General features: G+C 35.7%; 1 pseudogene; it reads right to left on the bottom strand.

Annotated features, from left to right (window-relative positions):
• Positions 1-4846: 4846 nt before the first annotated feature.
• On the bottom strand, positions 4847-15453 carry LOC149264377 (glyceraldehyde-3-phosphate dehydrogenase A, chloroplastic-like; annotated as a pseudogene).
• Between the last annotated feature and the right edge of the window lie 560 nt (positions 15454-16013).

Genomic DNA, 16013 nt, shown 5'->3' with positions numbered 1-16013 from the left:
GAAGAAATACAAGGGAAAAATGGTGAAACAACAAATTCATAATCCATGGGAGGAACAATGATTAGAGATAGTGAGGGAATATGTTCCCTCAACCTAGGGGTAACAAAGGCAGACATTCGAACTCTCACTTATGCAAGTATATTTAAACAAATATTAAGCTCTATGCCAGTCATGAGAGGGAGGAAACCTGTGAAAGAAATGCGAGAAAAAGAATTTAAATGGAATAAAGAATTGGGATTACAATCCTTGCTTGCCGAGTTTGGGTACTTCCTTTGAGGCCTATTGAAAAATTAGGTATGATCTATCTATGTATCTTGTTATCTAATTAGTTTGTAAAATAGTTTCCAAGTAGCTATGTTAGAGAATGGAATTTGTGAAAAATAAATTTCATCGTCTTGCCTATCTTGAGATGGAGATGCATGGATATGAGTATTAAAGATATAATTCTCCCTTTTTTTGTTGTAACAAGTTGTACAGGTATAGCTACAAAACCCTAATTTTTGTTCAAACAATATCCATTGGTGTGAGAAAAGAAGTTTGAGGTTTTCACCTTGCCTTTTTTTATTCATATCGATGTTTAATAGATCTAAGGATAAGATGGATTTATGTTAGTTTATAATTGCTTAAAATTTAAATATAGAAATTGAAATAAATATGATGTCATTTCATTTTTATTTTATGTAGAAGTATTTAAATAAATAATACATCAGGTCCTTTTTTTGTTCATTTTGTTGTATTGATGACACACCCACACGTGGGGATCTCCCCCACCCTAGGCTATCAAGCACCCTGCTTCTGTTGGCGCAAAGAATAAATATGGCTTGAGAAAAGTTTGGTTCTTACCCATTTTGAACTTGGAGGTAGGTTACAGTTAATAAACAAACATTCAAGCTCTTCTAGTTGATTATTTGTCTTTCATCAACATATATGCTTGTTATAACACCATTTGGTTACTTTTAAGAAACCATAAGGAATCTGATTGATTGCTATGTTAAATGAACTCTCCAAAGGTCAATGGTAGGAATATTATTGTAGGCTATCCATACCCTTCAATGATTTAAATCTTTTAAGCTCAACATAAACTTTTGATATGTTTCATTAATCTGGCCTTTTTCTCCCAATATTCCATCCCTCCACTTGACATACTTCAATTGTATCCTTCGTGTTGTTATATAGTTAGGTGTTTGTGCTTCAACCTAGATAGCTAATTTTGTATTTTAAGGATATGTGTTCTTTTCAGTTACATCTTTATTGTGCTCTTAATGTATTTTAGAATCCTCAATGACCTCCTTTGTGGAGTTCTTTAGCTAGGTGTTTGTTTTTCAGCCTAGATAGTTACTTTTGTGTTTGAAAGATATGCCTGCTTTCTGGATACATTTTTATTGTGCTCTTAATTTATTTCATAAGCTTAAAAACACTTCCCTCTTTCCTTTCTAACAAAGAATTAATTTAATTTAGATTATTAACTGTAGTTAGTGCTAATATCAGATTAACATCTGCATGGATTTATAATTTTCTTACACTTGATCTTGGATTTATATATGTCGTAACAAGTATAAGGATGTAAGTATTTCTTTCTTTCTCTCTTCTACGAAATTAATCTCTTTTACTTTTGTGTACTTGCAGTCATCCAGAACTCATGGATATGGCTGGAAAAACATTGATAGAGCACAAGTCAGAAGTCTTGTGCCAGAAATATTATTTTTGCATAGTTGATCATCTTGGTCATGCATATTATTTTAGATAGACTTGAGAATTTATTAAGAAATATGACATTATAAAATGATCCTATTGTGTAGGTCCTTGTTTGATGCATCCTAAATTGATTGAATTTTTTAAGTAGGTGAGTGAAAGTGGAACACCTTTGCAACTTAGAGCCTAGAAATTCTAAATTTTATGAACTGCTAACAAGCATTCATGTTGCTGACGATTCTTATTGATATTGGGCCGACAACATGCTCGGAGATTACCCACTCGAAAAGTGGTTTTGTCTCTTTCCTTCACTGCTACGTGTCGCCCAGTCATTAGAACTGAGCGTCAACCCCTTTTCACCACTCACGGTTTCTTGTCCACTTGAAATACCACCTTCACCTTTAATCTCACCTTTCTCATTGATTATTGTTTGAACATTTTCGCGCATGATGACCGTTGATTTGATTCATTGACGGCAGCAATTGTTCCTCCAGACTGCAGCACCTCTAGATAATCTCTACCATTCATCTCATGATTCCGAACTTTGCGACTTAATCTGGGTAGTTATTAAATTGAAAACCCTGTTCGTCGATTCCAATGGCCTCCGTTCCCAACAAAATGAAAGCGGCCAACACCAGAAGAACAAAAATCACCTTAGGCATTACAAATCCAAGGAAGCACAAAAAATAAGGAGCAAAATTCAAAGCGAAAGGAAGAATAGGAAATCAACTCAAATGGAACCACAGTGGCACATTACAAAATCAATAGCACAAGTAAAGAAGGAGAGAACTCGGTCAAATATGAAAAGAAGAAATAGCCAACTTAGGAGCAAATAGTCTATAAGCCTTGAAAAACTGTCGGAGAACCCATGACATGTAAATTTCTCTTTCTAATAGGTTAGTTTGTTAGGCAGTACACTATAATACCCATAAAAATACATGAAGTCTTGAACACTAGCCTAGGAGAAGAGTCTACGTTCTTATCTCCTCGCTTAGATGTTTATCTTTTTGCAATCCTTTGTAATAGGAGCTTGCTCCAACAAATCTTTTGATAATATATCAACTCCCTGACCTTGTTAAAAAAAAAAAAACATTCATGTTGCAGATGGTAGGTGGGATAATGTAGCAAAAATGAGAACAATTAAAATAACTTCTATTTCAAATGACATAGAGTTTTAGTTTGGTGGAGTTAAATGATAGGGTATACAGAGTCATTGTGGGAGTTAAATTAACACCTTTGATTTGAGGAATTTTATGAAACATTTTCCAATATTGGTTGAGCATATATGGAGGTGGTGGGTAATGTTTGTAAAACAAGATTTACACTTCAGACTGTGAAGAGGTTAAGGAATACATGCTCAACATTACTTTCTAATTTATGAAGACAAAAACTAGAATGCATATTTTATTTTGAAAAAACTTGCATATATGTAGTGACAACCATAATGGCAAGTTAATATCCAAAATGTTCACTTGAGAAATTATTGCAAGGGAGAAACCCTTTACATCATTTCAGAGGTGAATCTACTTTTTTGTTGACTGGTACCCTCAATTCTGTTCAGTATTAAATGGGGAGCCCTGAACCAAAAACCCTTTTTTTTCCTCACAAGATTTATAAGAATCCTACTTTGTAATAGTCATATGGAGGAAATGTGTATATTTGCTTGCAGAGTGCCCTATAGATGATACCATTGCATGAAAAATGACGTGAGAAGATACATTTCAAGAATGAGTTCATCATCTTGTGACTATGAGGAACTTGAAGATGCTACCAGGGCCTCGCAAAGGTAATTTCTTGATCATTTTCTCACAATGATAAAAAAATTGGGAAGCAGCAAGACACAATCAATGCCATTTTTGTCACAATCATTTAATAAAGATAAGTATGATATGGGGATTCCTATCATAAAATATCAGAAGGAAGGAAGATATATTGGTGTTGACCTTACAGTACAATATGATGTATGAGTAGAAGTGGTTCAGCATGGAATCTCCACTGATACCCAACATACACATCATTTGTCAATGCATGTAGTAACACTGGAGATATGAAGCAGGACCAGAAGATAATGCTCAACAAAAGATATGAAGCAGGACCAGGTGCATAATTGGTTATTAGTGGCCCTCATTGGCACCTCTATGATTTTCCTCATTATAGACTTAACCCAAAATTTTCATATAGCTTGGAGTTTTTTCTCCTATTATGGCCAAAATAAGATTTTGGCTCCAAACTTATTTATTTTTGCTTTTTTAACATAAGGCAACTTCTGTTGATTTGGGATGATTTCGATGTGGTTGTTCATGTGGCACCTTAGGTCCACATGTCACCCTAAGAAGTTGAAACATAACCTCCTTGGCCACCTTTATTTGAACTGTCATCACTCAATCACCCTTCTCTCTCTCTCTCTCTCTCTCTCTCCCCTCCCGATCCTCTTTCTTCCCTCCCTCATATTTTATTTCCTTTTATCATAGTGTGTACACTTTTTTTCGGGGCCCACTTATCTTGAACAACTGCCCACCATTTTTGTTACAAATGGGAAAAGGGTCCCACATCCTCTATCACTCATCTACCTATCCCCTCTTCATAGGCTAAGGTGACAAGCAAGGCCAATCCCACATCCTTTCCCTCTTGGCACATAGCGTCCCCTTTCACTTTATCAAATGATGGATATTGAGTGAAAATTGATGGTTGTGAAGCATCAAAAGGGATTGGGTTGCAAGGAGGTTATCTTGTCCTCCAAGTCCCAATACCACTTACCAAGATGAGTGGTTTCAATCATGATACACAATTTCTAAAAAAAAAATAACAATTTGAATAATTTTCTTATTTAAAATTTCTATGATTCAGAATGTAGTTCAAAAAATAAACTTTTTAAATACACACTATGAGCTTGAAACTATGATGTCAGTAAGTTGAATAAGGCATCCCTTACCAATAGAGGGGAAAAATAATTATGCAAAGCACCTTGCAAAAACCAAAAAATTGTAATATAATTTGAAAAATTGCTCATAAAGTTGTCATGAAATAAACAACATAAAACATACATTACATAGATTAGATTAAGTGGCTCATTTGATAGAAAATAATAATGGAAAACAAAAACAACCATATTTGTTATGTACCAACTTAGGTTGAGGAAGGAGAAATTAATTGTCTAAGACTTCCATTTGTTGGCAATGATGTCAGCCAAATCAACAATCCTCTGTGAATAACCCCATTCATTGTCATACCAAGCAACCACTTTCACCATATCATCTCCCATCACCATTATGAGTGATGAATCCACACTTGAGGAGACATCTGAACACCTTAAATCTATTGACATTAGAGGCTCGTCACACACTAGAAGGATGCCATTAAGCTCTCTATATGCACTTTCTTAGAACACTGCATTCATCTCCTCTGCAAATGTCTTCTTCTCCACCTAAAAAACCAATTCAACAATGGATACATTGGGTGTTGGCACTCTTAGAGCAATTCCATTCAGTTTTCCTTTCAGACTTGGGAGAACTAGTGCCACTTCCTTTGCTGCTCCTATTGATGTTGGGACAATGTTCAAGGGTGCAACTCTAGTGTGCCTAAGATCTCTATGACTAGCATCGAGAAGTCTCTGATCACCAGTATATGAATGAGTTGTTTTCATGGTGCCCTTAATGATTCCTACACTAAACAAATTTAGGTGTACATTGGCAAGCATATTGAATAGGAACAAAGTAATGTACTCAAATAGGAACTAAACAATGCCATTTTAGATCTAGATAAACTATGTTGATTGGCAATATAAAATGATATGTTATATTTCAACATGAAATAGGGGAAACAATGAATATATTGTTCATTCTGTTCAACCAGATGAAACTCACCGAATTTCTGGTCCAGAACTTTAAGGAAAGGAGGCAGGTAATTAGTAGTGCAGGAGGCATTGCTAATAATTTCTTCTGCAAGATTATATTTTTCCTCGTTCACACCACAAACATATGTAGGAATATCTCCCTCTCCAGGAGATGTGATCAAAACCATCTTTGCCCCACCTTGGAGATGCTTACCAACACCTTCCCTATAAATAATCACATCAGTGCCTTCTATGACCAAATCAATCCCATAGTCCTTGCAAATACAATAAAAAGAATTTCGTCATGAGCTGAGAAGCATCAATTTTCTCTATATAATAATCCTAGAAGGCTACCTAGTATTATATAGATTTAACAATTTTTTTGCAGTAGTGGTTGTTGTTGCCTCTTCTAGTAGTCTATTTGTTATAGGTTTTGGAGTTGTTCGGGGTATATTTTTCAGTGGAATTTGTTCAGAATTAAGTAGGAATTTGTTGAAATTGTAAGTTTGAATTGCGATATTTCTAGAATTCGAGTGTTCTATGGGTTTTTCAGGTGTTGAATCCATATATGCAAGCCAAAACACATTTTAAATAACAAAATATCACAATTTGACAAAAAATTGTTTGACCAAAAACTCAAAAACTTGAAATAGTTAAACAATACCCTTAAAATATGCTAATCAGCAAATTTGCAATGCACATGCTTATATTTTTTTAAATCAGGTCTTTCATTCTCTATTTTGATTTCTTTCAGTCGTCAAGCCAAGTTCACCTAAGCAACCAAAATACTATACATAGAAAATAAAGAATTGACCATGTTGATTAAAGTTAGTGCATTTGAGTAATCTAATTGAGACCCGAGGGAGCCTGTTAAGTGTTGAACATGTCAATTTCACAATGCTCTAATTATTGATTTTTGAATGAACTGATATTTATCCCAAAGAATTTCAATATCTTCTAAACCCAACTGTAAAGATCCAGAGTCAGATCCAATACTTAAGTGTAAGATGATCTGTAGCATTAACCTATAATCCTATACAAAGTATTAGTTTCATGTACTTACCTCCATGGCAGATTTACAGGGTTCTGATTTGATACAACTTTAATGACCTTTCCATCTACAGAAATTCCATCATTTCCTGTTACTTGCACATCTGTGTCAAAGGTTTCAAGAATAGAATCATATTTGAGCAAATGCGAGGCCTGTTTAACACCTCCGGTTTCATTGATGACAACCACATCCAAAGGGGAGTCCTTTCGACCATGCCAACATTGTAGAGAATTGTGACGAATCCTTCCAAACCCATTGATTGCAACTTTTATCTTTGCCTCCACTACGCCCCTTTTTTGTCCATATGATCCTACCTAGAATGAAAGAACAAGGGAAAGTGGCCAAAAAACTAGATCAGTTCGTTGTTTACAATGAAAATCCGACACAAACATTTAATGTGATGAAATAACATTTGCAAAGTGAGATCCATATACACCAAGGGCAGTCATTAAACAAGTAATCTCTACTTGCAATACTATAACAAGCTCGAAGTGTCTAACCCATGCATGGACTAGGGCATCAATCATATAAATACGTTAAATCAACATACACCAACAGAATGATCAAAAGCCTTAATATTTGTTTGGTCAAATGTGCCTGAAATATGACAGTAATTTGTTGGAATTACAAGTTTGATTGGTAAACTCGGCACAAATTGAGTGCCCTTGGGTTTTTCAGGGCACTAAATCCATTCTTATATTAAAAATCGATCTTAAATAACAAAAAACCACTTTCTGACTAAAAATTGTTTTGCCAAATTGTCACCAAAACTACAAAACATAAAATAATTAGAGTTTAGACAATCCAAATTGCTACACATACAAGTATCATGAATAATTCTCAGTACAAAGTGTACCAACAAAAGCGAGGTTGACAATCATATTGTTAATAAACCTAGTGACATCTAAACCTCAATACAATGATCATGATACAATTTAACAATTAACCTCCATGGAATCAAAGCTTGGTTGAGATATCAGCCATTAAAAGTAAGCCTAAGAGACAAGGGAGAGGGAATTCATTTGTGGAGCAAGAGAGCCCTAGAAGGAGCCACGGGAAACAAGTTAGAAGAGGTCAAATTAAGGAATGAACAAGGAAATTTGTTATGGAATAGCTAAGTCAAAGGTCTATCCAAACGAATTAACCATGGTTTGGTTAGGTCTAGGGTTGCATAAAGAAGGCCAAGGGCTATATGCCTAGCCGTAGGGTGGAAAGCCTAGGAAGGTTCTACAAGTCTAAAATAGGGGATTCGTGAAGCTATATAGACTTGAATTAGGGCAATTGAAGGTTGGACAGAGATGAAAGAAGGAATTTGTGAGGCTTGTATTGAGTTTGTTCAACCTAGTTGAGGGCTAATAGCCACAAGGTGTCTAGCCACAAGCAGAAGGGAAGTTTTTGGGTTGTGTTTGATGTATAAACACATAGAGTGAAGAAGAGAAGGTGGCTTCAAGGCAGTTTAGGGCATCAACACGGGTACCAAAACTTGTTGGAGACTGCTAAGAAGGATGGTTGAGTTGGTTGTGCAACAACTAGGAAAGCGATGCAAAGAAAGAGTCTACAACCTAAACGGTTGAGGAAAGGAAGGCTGCCAAAGGTCAAAGGTGAACTTGAGGCCTATGTTAGGCCAAGGTTGAACAAGTTTGAGGCTGCAAAACTAGGCTTATCAACAATGAACAAAAGGGAAAATAAATAGGTGACAAGTGGTTGTTATGATAAGGGATTTGAGGAGTTTTTTTATTTGTCTTGAAGTCTTTACACTTGTTGAAAGTCTTAAGGCTTATGGAATTAAACCTTAGACCAAGACTTGGACTGTTGGATGCAAGTGGAGTTTGTGACATGCTTGCTTGGTTTATCTCCTTGATAACATGTGGAATGCAAGCAAGAGATCCAAGGGTGGACTTGGTGTTGATGCTAGCTTGTTGTTAAGCCTTGGGTTTGGCTAGATAACTCGAGGAATGGCTTGCTAAGCCTAATTTGTAGGATGAAGAAACCCTATCTCTTACAGATAGTGCAAGAATGGAAAGTAACATGCATTAGCAATTGAATGTTAAGGATGAGGATGAGCATCCACTCCAGAAGAAGATAAGGAATCCAAGTTGGATGATATTGCAGATGGACTTCATTGATTTCTGCAAGGAAGCAAGGATCAAGGAGTTGAAAATTCCCTACAACCCTCAACAATTTCTTTTGTTTCTTAATCAAGATTTAAGTACTTCCTATATTTCTCCCTTGAATATTATTATTATCTTTATTTCTTGGACAACCTCTTGTCTTTATAATTTTTCTTGCTTATAATTGTTTCTTCCATGGCCTCCTGAATGAGGTTTGCAGATACATTGTGAAGGCTACCAAGGAAATGATTATGGCAATAGATGGTAGCATCTAGAAGAATAAAGAAAATTTTGTGGCAAGAGGGTTCTCCCAATAAGAGGGAGTGTACCAAAAGGATTTTTATTTCTCCAGTCTCTGATGGATAATTTCTTGTATGACCTAAGGACTCGAAGGTAAACTCAACAAACGTGATTGGTGTTTGAGAGGGAGAAGTTGTATAGACATCCAGGGCTGTGCTAGATGACTAGAAGAGCTTTCAGTACCGAGGGAGCAGATAGTCAAGCAGAGTGGAAGGAGAAAACTTCCAAAGAGGATGTAATGGGTTGATATTGTCAAGATGCTCAAAGACAGAAGGTCTCTAAGAGAAATATGCCTTCTTTGAGGAGACAATGTCAAATAGCAAAATGACTTACTTACATGACATAGGGAGTAACAATAACAAAAGTAATTGCTTGCATGATAGAGGGAGCAACATCGATAGGAGGATTTGCTTTTGTGATAGAGGGAGAAACTAAGACTACCATAGGAAGGCCTGCTGGAGTGTTAGAGGGAGTTGGCCTCGAAGATTGAAATGAAGGATTATGGAATGATACACTATTGCTTGGGATTGGAGATTCAGATTTGGTGGATCTCACGATGTACAAGAAATTGATTAGATTCTTGATATCGTTGGTTAACACCAAGCTTGATATTTTCTTTGTAGTGAACAACCTAAGTCAATATATGGTCGAGTTGAGGTAGATACATTGGGTTGTCGAAAATCATGGTGGAGGTACTAGCATGATACAGTAGATATGGTTTGATATATGTCTCAAGTGGTGAAGTGAATTTGCAGGGATATATGGATTCAGATTGGGCTAGGAGTGTAGAGGACAAAAAGAGCACATCTTGGTGCTACTTTAGCTTGGGATTAGCTATGATACCTTGGTTCAACAAGAAGTTGATTTCTATCGCACCTAGTACAAAAGAGACAAAGTATATCATAGCTTATGTCACAAGTTATGAAACAATATGACTTCAAAAGCTTCTTGCAGGAATATTTGATCAGAGCACTTCATCTGAGACATGGTGAAGAAAGGAGCAGTGGATTTGTAGTATGCACACACAGATGAGAAGATTGCAGACATTCTCACCAATATTATGACTATAGTGAAGTTTGTATGCTTCATAGACAAGCTTTGCATGATGCAGAAAGTCTCCCTTTTTTAGAGGGAGGGTTGATTTCTTTGTAGGATTAGGGCAGGCCATCTTCTGAAGCCATAAAGGATTTTAGCTAGGTCATAAAGGAATTTTTCCATGGGAGATGGATACATTCACCTGAGAAGATAGAAAGACATGGCTTGGTCATAAAGGATTTTGACTAGAAAGGTGAATGGCCTAAGGCAATTATACAGGAAATTTACAGGATTGGACAAAACTTCTCTTGAGAAGCTAAAACGACTTGGCTAGGTCATAAAGGACTTTGACTAGAGGAGATAGATGTAATTCACCTGAGAATCCTTAAAGGATTTTGGTTGAGGGTGAATAGTCCAAGGGAAGATTCTCTCCTAAGAAACCAGAACGGGACTTTGACCAGAGGAGATTGATACTTTTTTCTAAGGAGCCATAAGAGATTCTTGCCAGAGGTAAAATTCCCTAGATACTCACATTATCCACTCTAGGATGGAGTTATCTATAGACATACATCAACATAGCAAGCTCCTGAAATTTTCTTATGGATGAGAAATTTTAGCTAAGGGAAAATTTGTTGCAGCCAAGGATAATATCTTCGTTGCTAAGACAAAGTTTTAATTTTTGTGTAGTGACAGGAGGTATTCCAACATTCCAAGAGGCCTACTAAATCGACCTAGAATATTTATGAAAATACAAATAAAAATTCAATTTTTTGTTGGGCTTCATGTAGGCTCAAAAAGGACAAGTCGACCCAGCTCATGAAGGGACATGTCCCCTGGGGTAAATGCGCCCATTCAACTTGTATATATATACATAATGTGATACTTCATTTGATTACTTGTCATCGTCATCTCTCTTCTATAACAACCACATGTGGGAGCAGATAGAGGACGAATTTGACTGAAGTTTGGACTTGGATTTTTGGCACATATTTCTAGACAATTTGGAATTGTAAACATTGTTGAAGAATAATTTCTCCTAGAAGAAGAGTTGTTGGGTTTTCTCCCAAGTTTGGGTTTCCCAGGGAAAACTTGTTGTCACTATCATGCATGGTTGTATCTTTATGATATTTATTGTTTCCATTGTATTTACTGTTGAAATCTTCTATGCATAATTTCTCAATGATATCAGTGACATTTCTTTTATGTAAAGGAATGAAATTTCATCCCCTAGTAATCTAAGCATCAGTTTCTCTCCCTATACACAAAAAAATAGGAACCAGTGGGGATATTTTTAAGAATCATAAAGAAATTTGAGCTCTGGATCAGACACTCACATCCATATAAACCAGATTGTAGCCAGATTGTCAAGTGACCTCAATATGAACAACCACCATGATCATAGCAATCTGAAATCAACTACATACACATATACATCAGTCTGAAAATTTTACAATCTAAAGAAACATGAAGACATGCCTGAGTGGTTTTGATCCAACAAAATTAGTCCCATAGATACCAATGAATAATATCAAAGCAAAGTGATTTCTAAAAAACTATATCAATGGTAAAGAGACCATTTTTGGGGAAATCCAAGGAATGTTGCCTCACATAAGTAGATGGTATTTCTTGTAAATCACCGATGACATTGGCGACAACCAGTTCAACCAACCCCAACTAAACCATGCATGAAAATGTGATAAAAGAATGGAAATATGGCATCCACATAGAGAAAAATGATTGCTACACTCACAACTATCACAATTATACAACAAAACAATATCCAGAGACACAAAAGTGGCCATTGTGGAAGAGAAGTACTAAGAAAATCAATAGTGTGATCACCTACACATACAATAGTGTGATGTCCAGTCATGGAGAAAAATTCCACTGTGGGAACCTCTTAATTTTCTATAACTTGCTTTACTATCACAATGCCACTTTGCCATTACCAGAATAATAAATCGACTAATTAGAACAACAATGGTGGTGGTGACTCACAATCATATATGGGATATTATCAAAAGTGTGAACATATTCTCACCGCATTAGTTTGGAATGAAACTACTGAAACAAAGTCCTCATTGTATTTCCTGCAAGGGAAGCCACTGGAGCTCTTGAGACCTAAGTATTCGAAGAATCACTTCCTTGAAGCCTGCCCATTAACAATAGCACGTGACGCATTAATTACAACTTCAACCCCAACTCCAAATGCAACTAACAAATAGAAACAAATATACTTGTTTGAACTAAATAATAATCAAATTGACTACAATAAGCTCAGTACCACCATCCAATACTTCATGTAGTAAAACCCATCTAAATTAATGAATTGCCAAGTAATATTCACTCATCATTATTTCATTTGATAAAGCAATTTTGCATCAACACATAGAATTCTAATGGTGCATTAGCATTATAGCAACTGCAACAAAATAAAACAACATTGTATCTTAGAAAAACTTGCATGAACAAATTATTAGCTAGCAGAGAATAATGCAAGAATAGGCAGACATCCATATGGTGTAAGCTTGTAATTTTGAATGATATGGATGGTGAGGGGACTTTGATGTAGTGAATTTCTTTTATGTAAAGGAATGCAATTTCATCCCCTAGTAATCTAACAACTAGTTTCTCTCCCTATACACAAAAAAATAGGAACCAGTGGAAATATTTTCAAGAATCATAAAGCAATTTGAGCTCTGGATCAAACAATGACATCCATATAAACAAAATTGCAGCCAGATTGTCAAGTGACCTCAATATGAACAACCACCATGATCACAACAATTTGAAATCAACTACATACACATATACATCAGTCTAACAATTTTACAATCTAAAGCAACATCAAGATAGGCCTGAGTGGTTTTTATCCAGCAAAAATAGTCCAATAGATACCACCGAATAATCTTAAAGCAAAGTGATTTCTAAAAAACTAGATCAATGGAAAAGAGACCATTTTTTGGGGAAATCCAAGGAATGTTTCCTCACATAAGTAGATGGTGTTTGTTGTAAATCCCTAATGACATCGATGATAACCAGTTCAACTAACCCAAGCTAAGCCATGCCTGTAAATGCAAAAAAGGATGGAAATATGGCATCCACATAGAGCAAAATGATCTCTATGCTCACAACTATCACAATTATTAATTATACAACAAAACAATATCCAAAGACACCAAAGTCGCCATTGTGGAAGAGAACTACTAAGACAATCAATAGTGTTATGAACTACACATACGACAGTGTGATGTCCAGTTATGGAGAAAAATTCCACAGTGGGAAGCTCCTAATTCTCTATAACTTGCTTTACTATCACAATGTCGGTTTTCCATTTTTAGACCAAGAAATCCACTAATTAGACCAACAACGGTGGTGGTGACTCACAATCATTTATGGGATATTATCAAAAGTGTGAACATATCCTCATCGCATTAGTTTGGAATGCAACTAGTAAAATGAAGTCCTCGTTGTATTTCCTTGGGCAAGAGAAGCCACTAGAGCTCTTGAGACCTAAGTATTCAGAGAATCACTTCCCTAAAGCCTACCCATTAACAATAGCACATGATGCATCAATTACAACTTCAATCCCAAATCCAAATGCAACTAACAAAGATAAACAAATATGCTTGTTTGAACTGAAAAATAATCAAACTGGCTATAATAAGCTCAGTACCACCATCCAATACTTCATGTAGTAAAAACCCATCTAAATTAATGAATTGCCAAGTAATATTCTCTCATCATTATTTCATTTGACAAAGAAATTTTGCATCAGCACAAAAAATTCTAATGATGCATTAGCATTATGGCAACTAAAACGAAATAAAACAACATTGTATCTTAGAAAAACCTGCATGAACAGATTATTAGCTAGTAGACAATAATGCAAGAATAGGTAGACATTCATATGGTGTAAGCTTGTAATTTTGAATGATATGGATGGTGAGGGGATTTTGATGTAGTGAATTTCTTTTATGTAAGGGAATGCGATTTCATCCCCTAGTAATCTAAGCATCAATTTCTCTCCCTATACACAAAAAAATAGGAACTAGTGGAAATATTTTCAAGAATCATCAAGCAGTTTGAGCTCTGGATCAAACACTGACATCCATATAAACAAAATTGTAGCCATATTGTCAAGTGACCTCAATATGAACAACCACTATGATCACATCAACCTGAAATCAACTGCATACACATATACATTATTCTGACAATTTTACAATCTAAAGCAACATCGAGACAGGCCTGATTGGTTTTGATCTAGTAAAAATAATCCCATAGATACCACTGAATAATCCCAAAGAAAAGTGATTTCTAAAAAACTAGATCAATGGTAAAGAGACCATTTTTTGGGGAAATCCAAGGAATGTTTCCTCACATAAGTATATGGCGTTTCTTATAAATCCCCTGCGACATGAGCGAAAACCAGTTCAACTAACCCCAGCTAAACCACGCATGTAAATGCAATAAAAGGATGGAAATATGGCATCCACACAGAGCAAAATGATCTCTACACTCACAACTATCACAATTATTAATTATACAACAAAACAATATCCAGAGAGACCAAAGTGGCCATTGTGGAAGAGAAATACTAAGAAAAGCAATAGTGTGATCACCTACACATACAATAGTGTGATGTCTAGTCATGGAGAAAAATTCCACAATGGGAAGCTCCTAATTTTCTATAACTTGCTTTACTATCATAATGCTAGTTTTCCATTATCAGACCAAGAAATCCAATAATTAGACCAACAATGGTGGTGGTGACTCACAATCATATATGGGATATTATCAAAAGTGTGAACATATCCTCACCACATTAGTTTGGAATGCAACTACTGTAACAAATTCCTCGTTGTATTTCCTTAGGCAATGGAAGCCACTGGAGCTCTTGAGACCCAAGTATTCAGAGAATCACTTCCACGAAGCCTGCCCATTAATAATAGCATGTGACACATCAATTACAGCTTCAACCCCAAATCCAAATGCAACTAACAAACATAAACAAATGTACTTGTTTGAACTAAATAATAATCAAATTGACTACAATAAGCTTAGTACCACCATCCAATACATCATGTAGTAAAGACCAATCTAAATTAATGAATTCCCAAGTAATATTCACGCATCATTCTTTCATTTGGTTAAGCAATTTTGCATCACCACACATAATTCTAAAGGTACATTAGCATTATGGCAACTGTAATGAAATAAAACAACACAATATCTTAGAAAAACCTACATGAACAGATTATTAGCTAACAAAGAATAATGCAAGAATAGGCCGACATCCATATGGTGTCAGCTTGTAATTTTGAATGATATGGATGGTGAGTAGCATGGGAAGTAGAGTTTACATGAAAATATGCATGAGTGCTACTACAGTTGGCCACAAAAGCCATGGAGAGTGTAGCCGAGGCCATATTCCCTCAGCTATAGTATTCCTATGTGCTTGTTGGTAAAAAGATTGAGATGGACTCAATTAACAAGCTTATCAAGCCGAGAGGGTATACACCTAGAGAGTTTGTTATTGTATAATTGCAGTGTCTGTACGTTTGTCAAATATCCAATCCCATTGGGGATGCTTCCACTGAGCTCATTCATTGATAGATCCAAATTCACCACACTCTTAAGATTGTTGATATTGTCTAAAATTGGTCCATATAAATTGTTCTTATATAGAAATAAATCTGTCATCTTTGAAAAGGCCATCAATGTGTTTGGGATCCTTCTAGATAAATGATTTTATGAGAGGTCCAAGTGTACCATATCTCTTATATTCCCCAATGACTCTCGAATTTCTCTTACTAAACTGTCATTTTTCATCCACAAGTACTGCAATGTTGACAAGTTCCCGAGTTCATGTGGGATTACACCTTGATCCAGAGGGATGTAGGCTAGCGTTAAGTTTTTCAACAAAGAGAGATTTCCAAGGAAGGAGAGAAAAATACCATTCAGTGGGTTAGTACCATTTAGCAGGTTA

The sequence above is a fragment of the Pinus tabuliformis genome, chromosome 6, assembly GCF_031772625.1.
Source record: "Pinus tabuliformis cultivar Carrire ecotype Pingquan chromosome 6, CPIR1, whole genome shotgun sequence".
NCBI lineage: Eukaryota > Viridiplantae > Streptophyta > Pinopsida > Pinales > Pinaceae > Pinus > Pinus tabuliformis.
The sequence above is the reverse complement of the archived record's forward strand: the minus strand, read 5'-3'. Positions and strand labels throughout refer to the sequence as shown.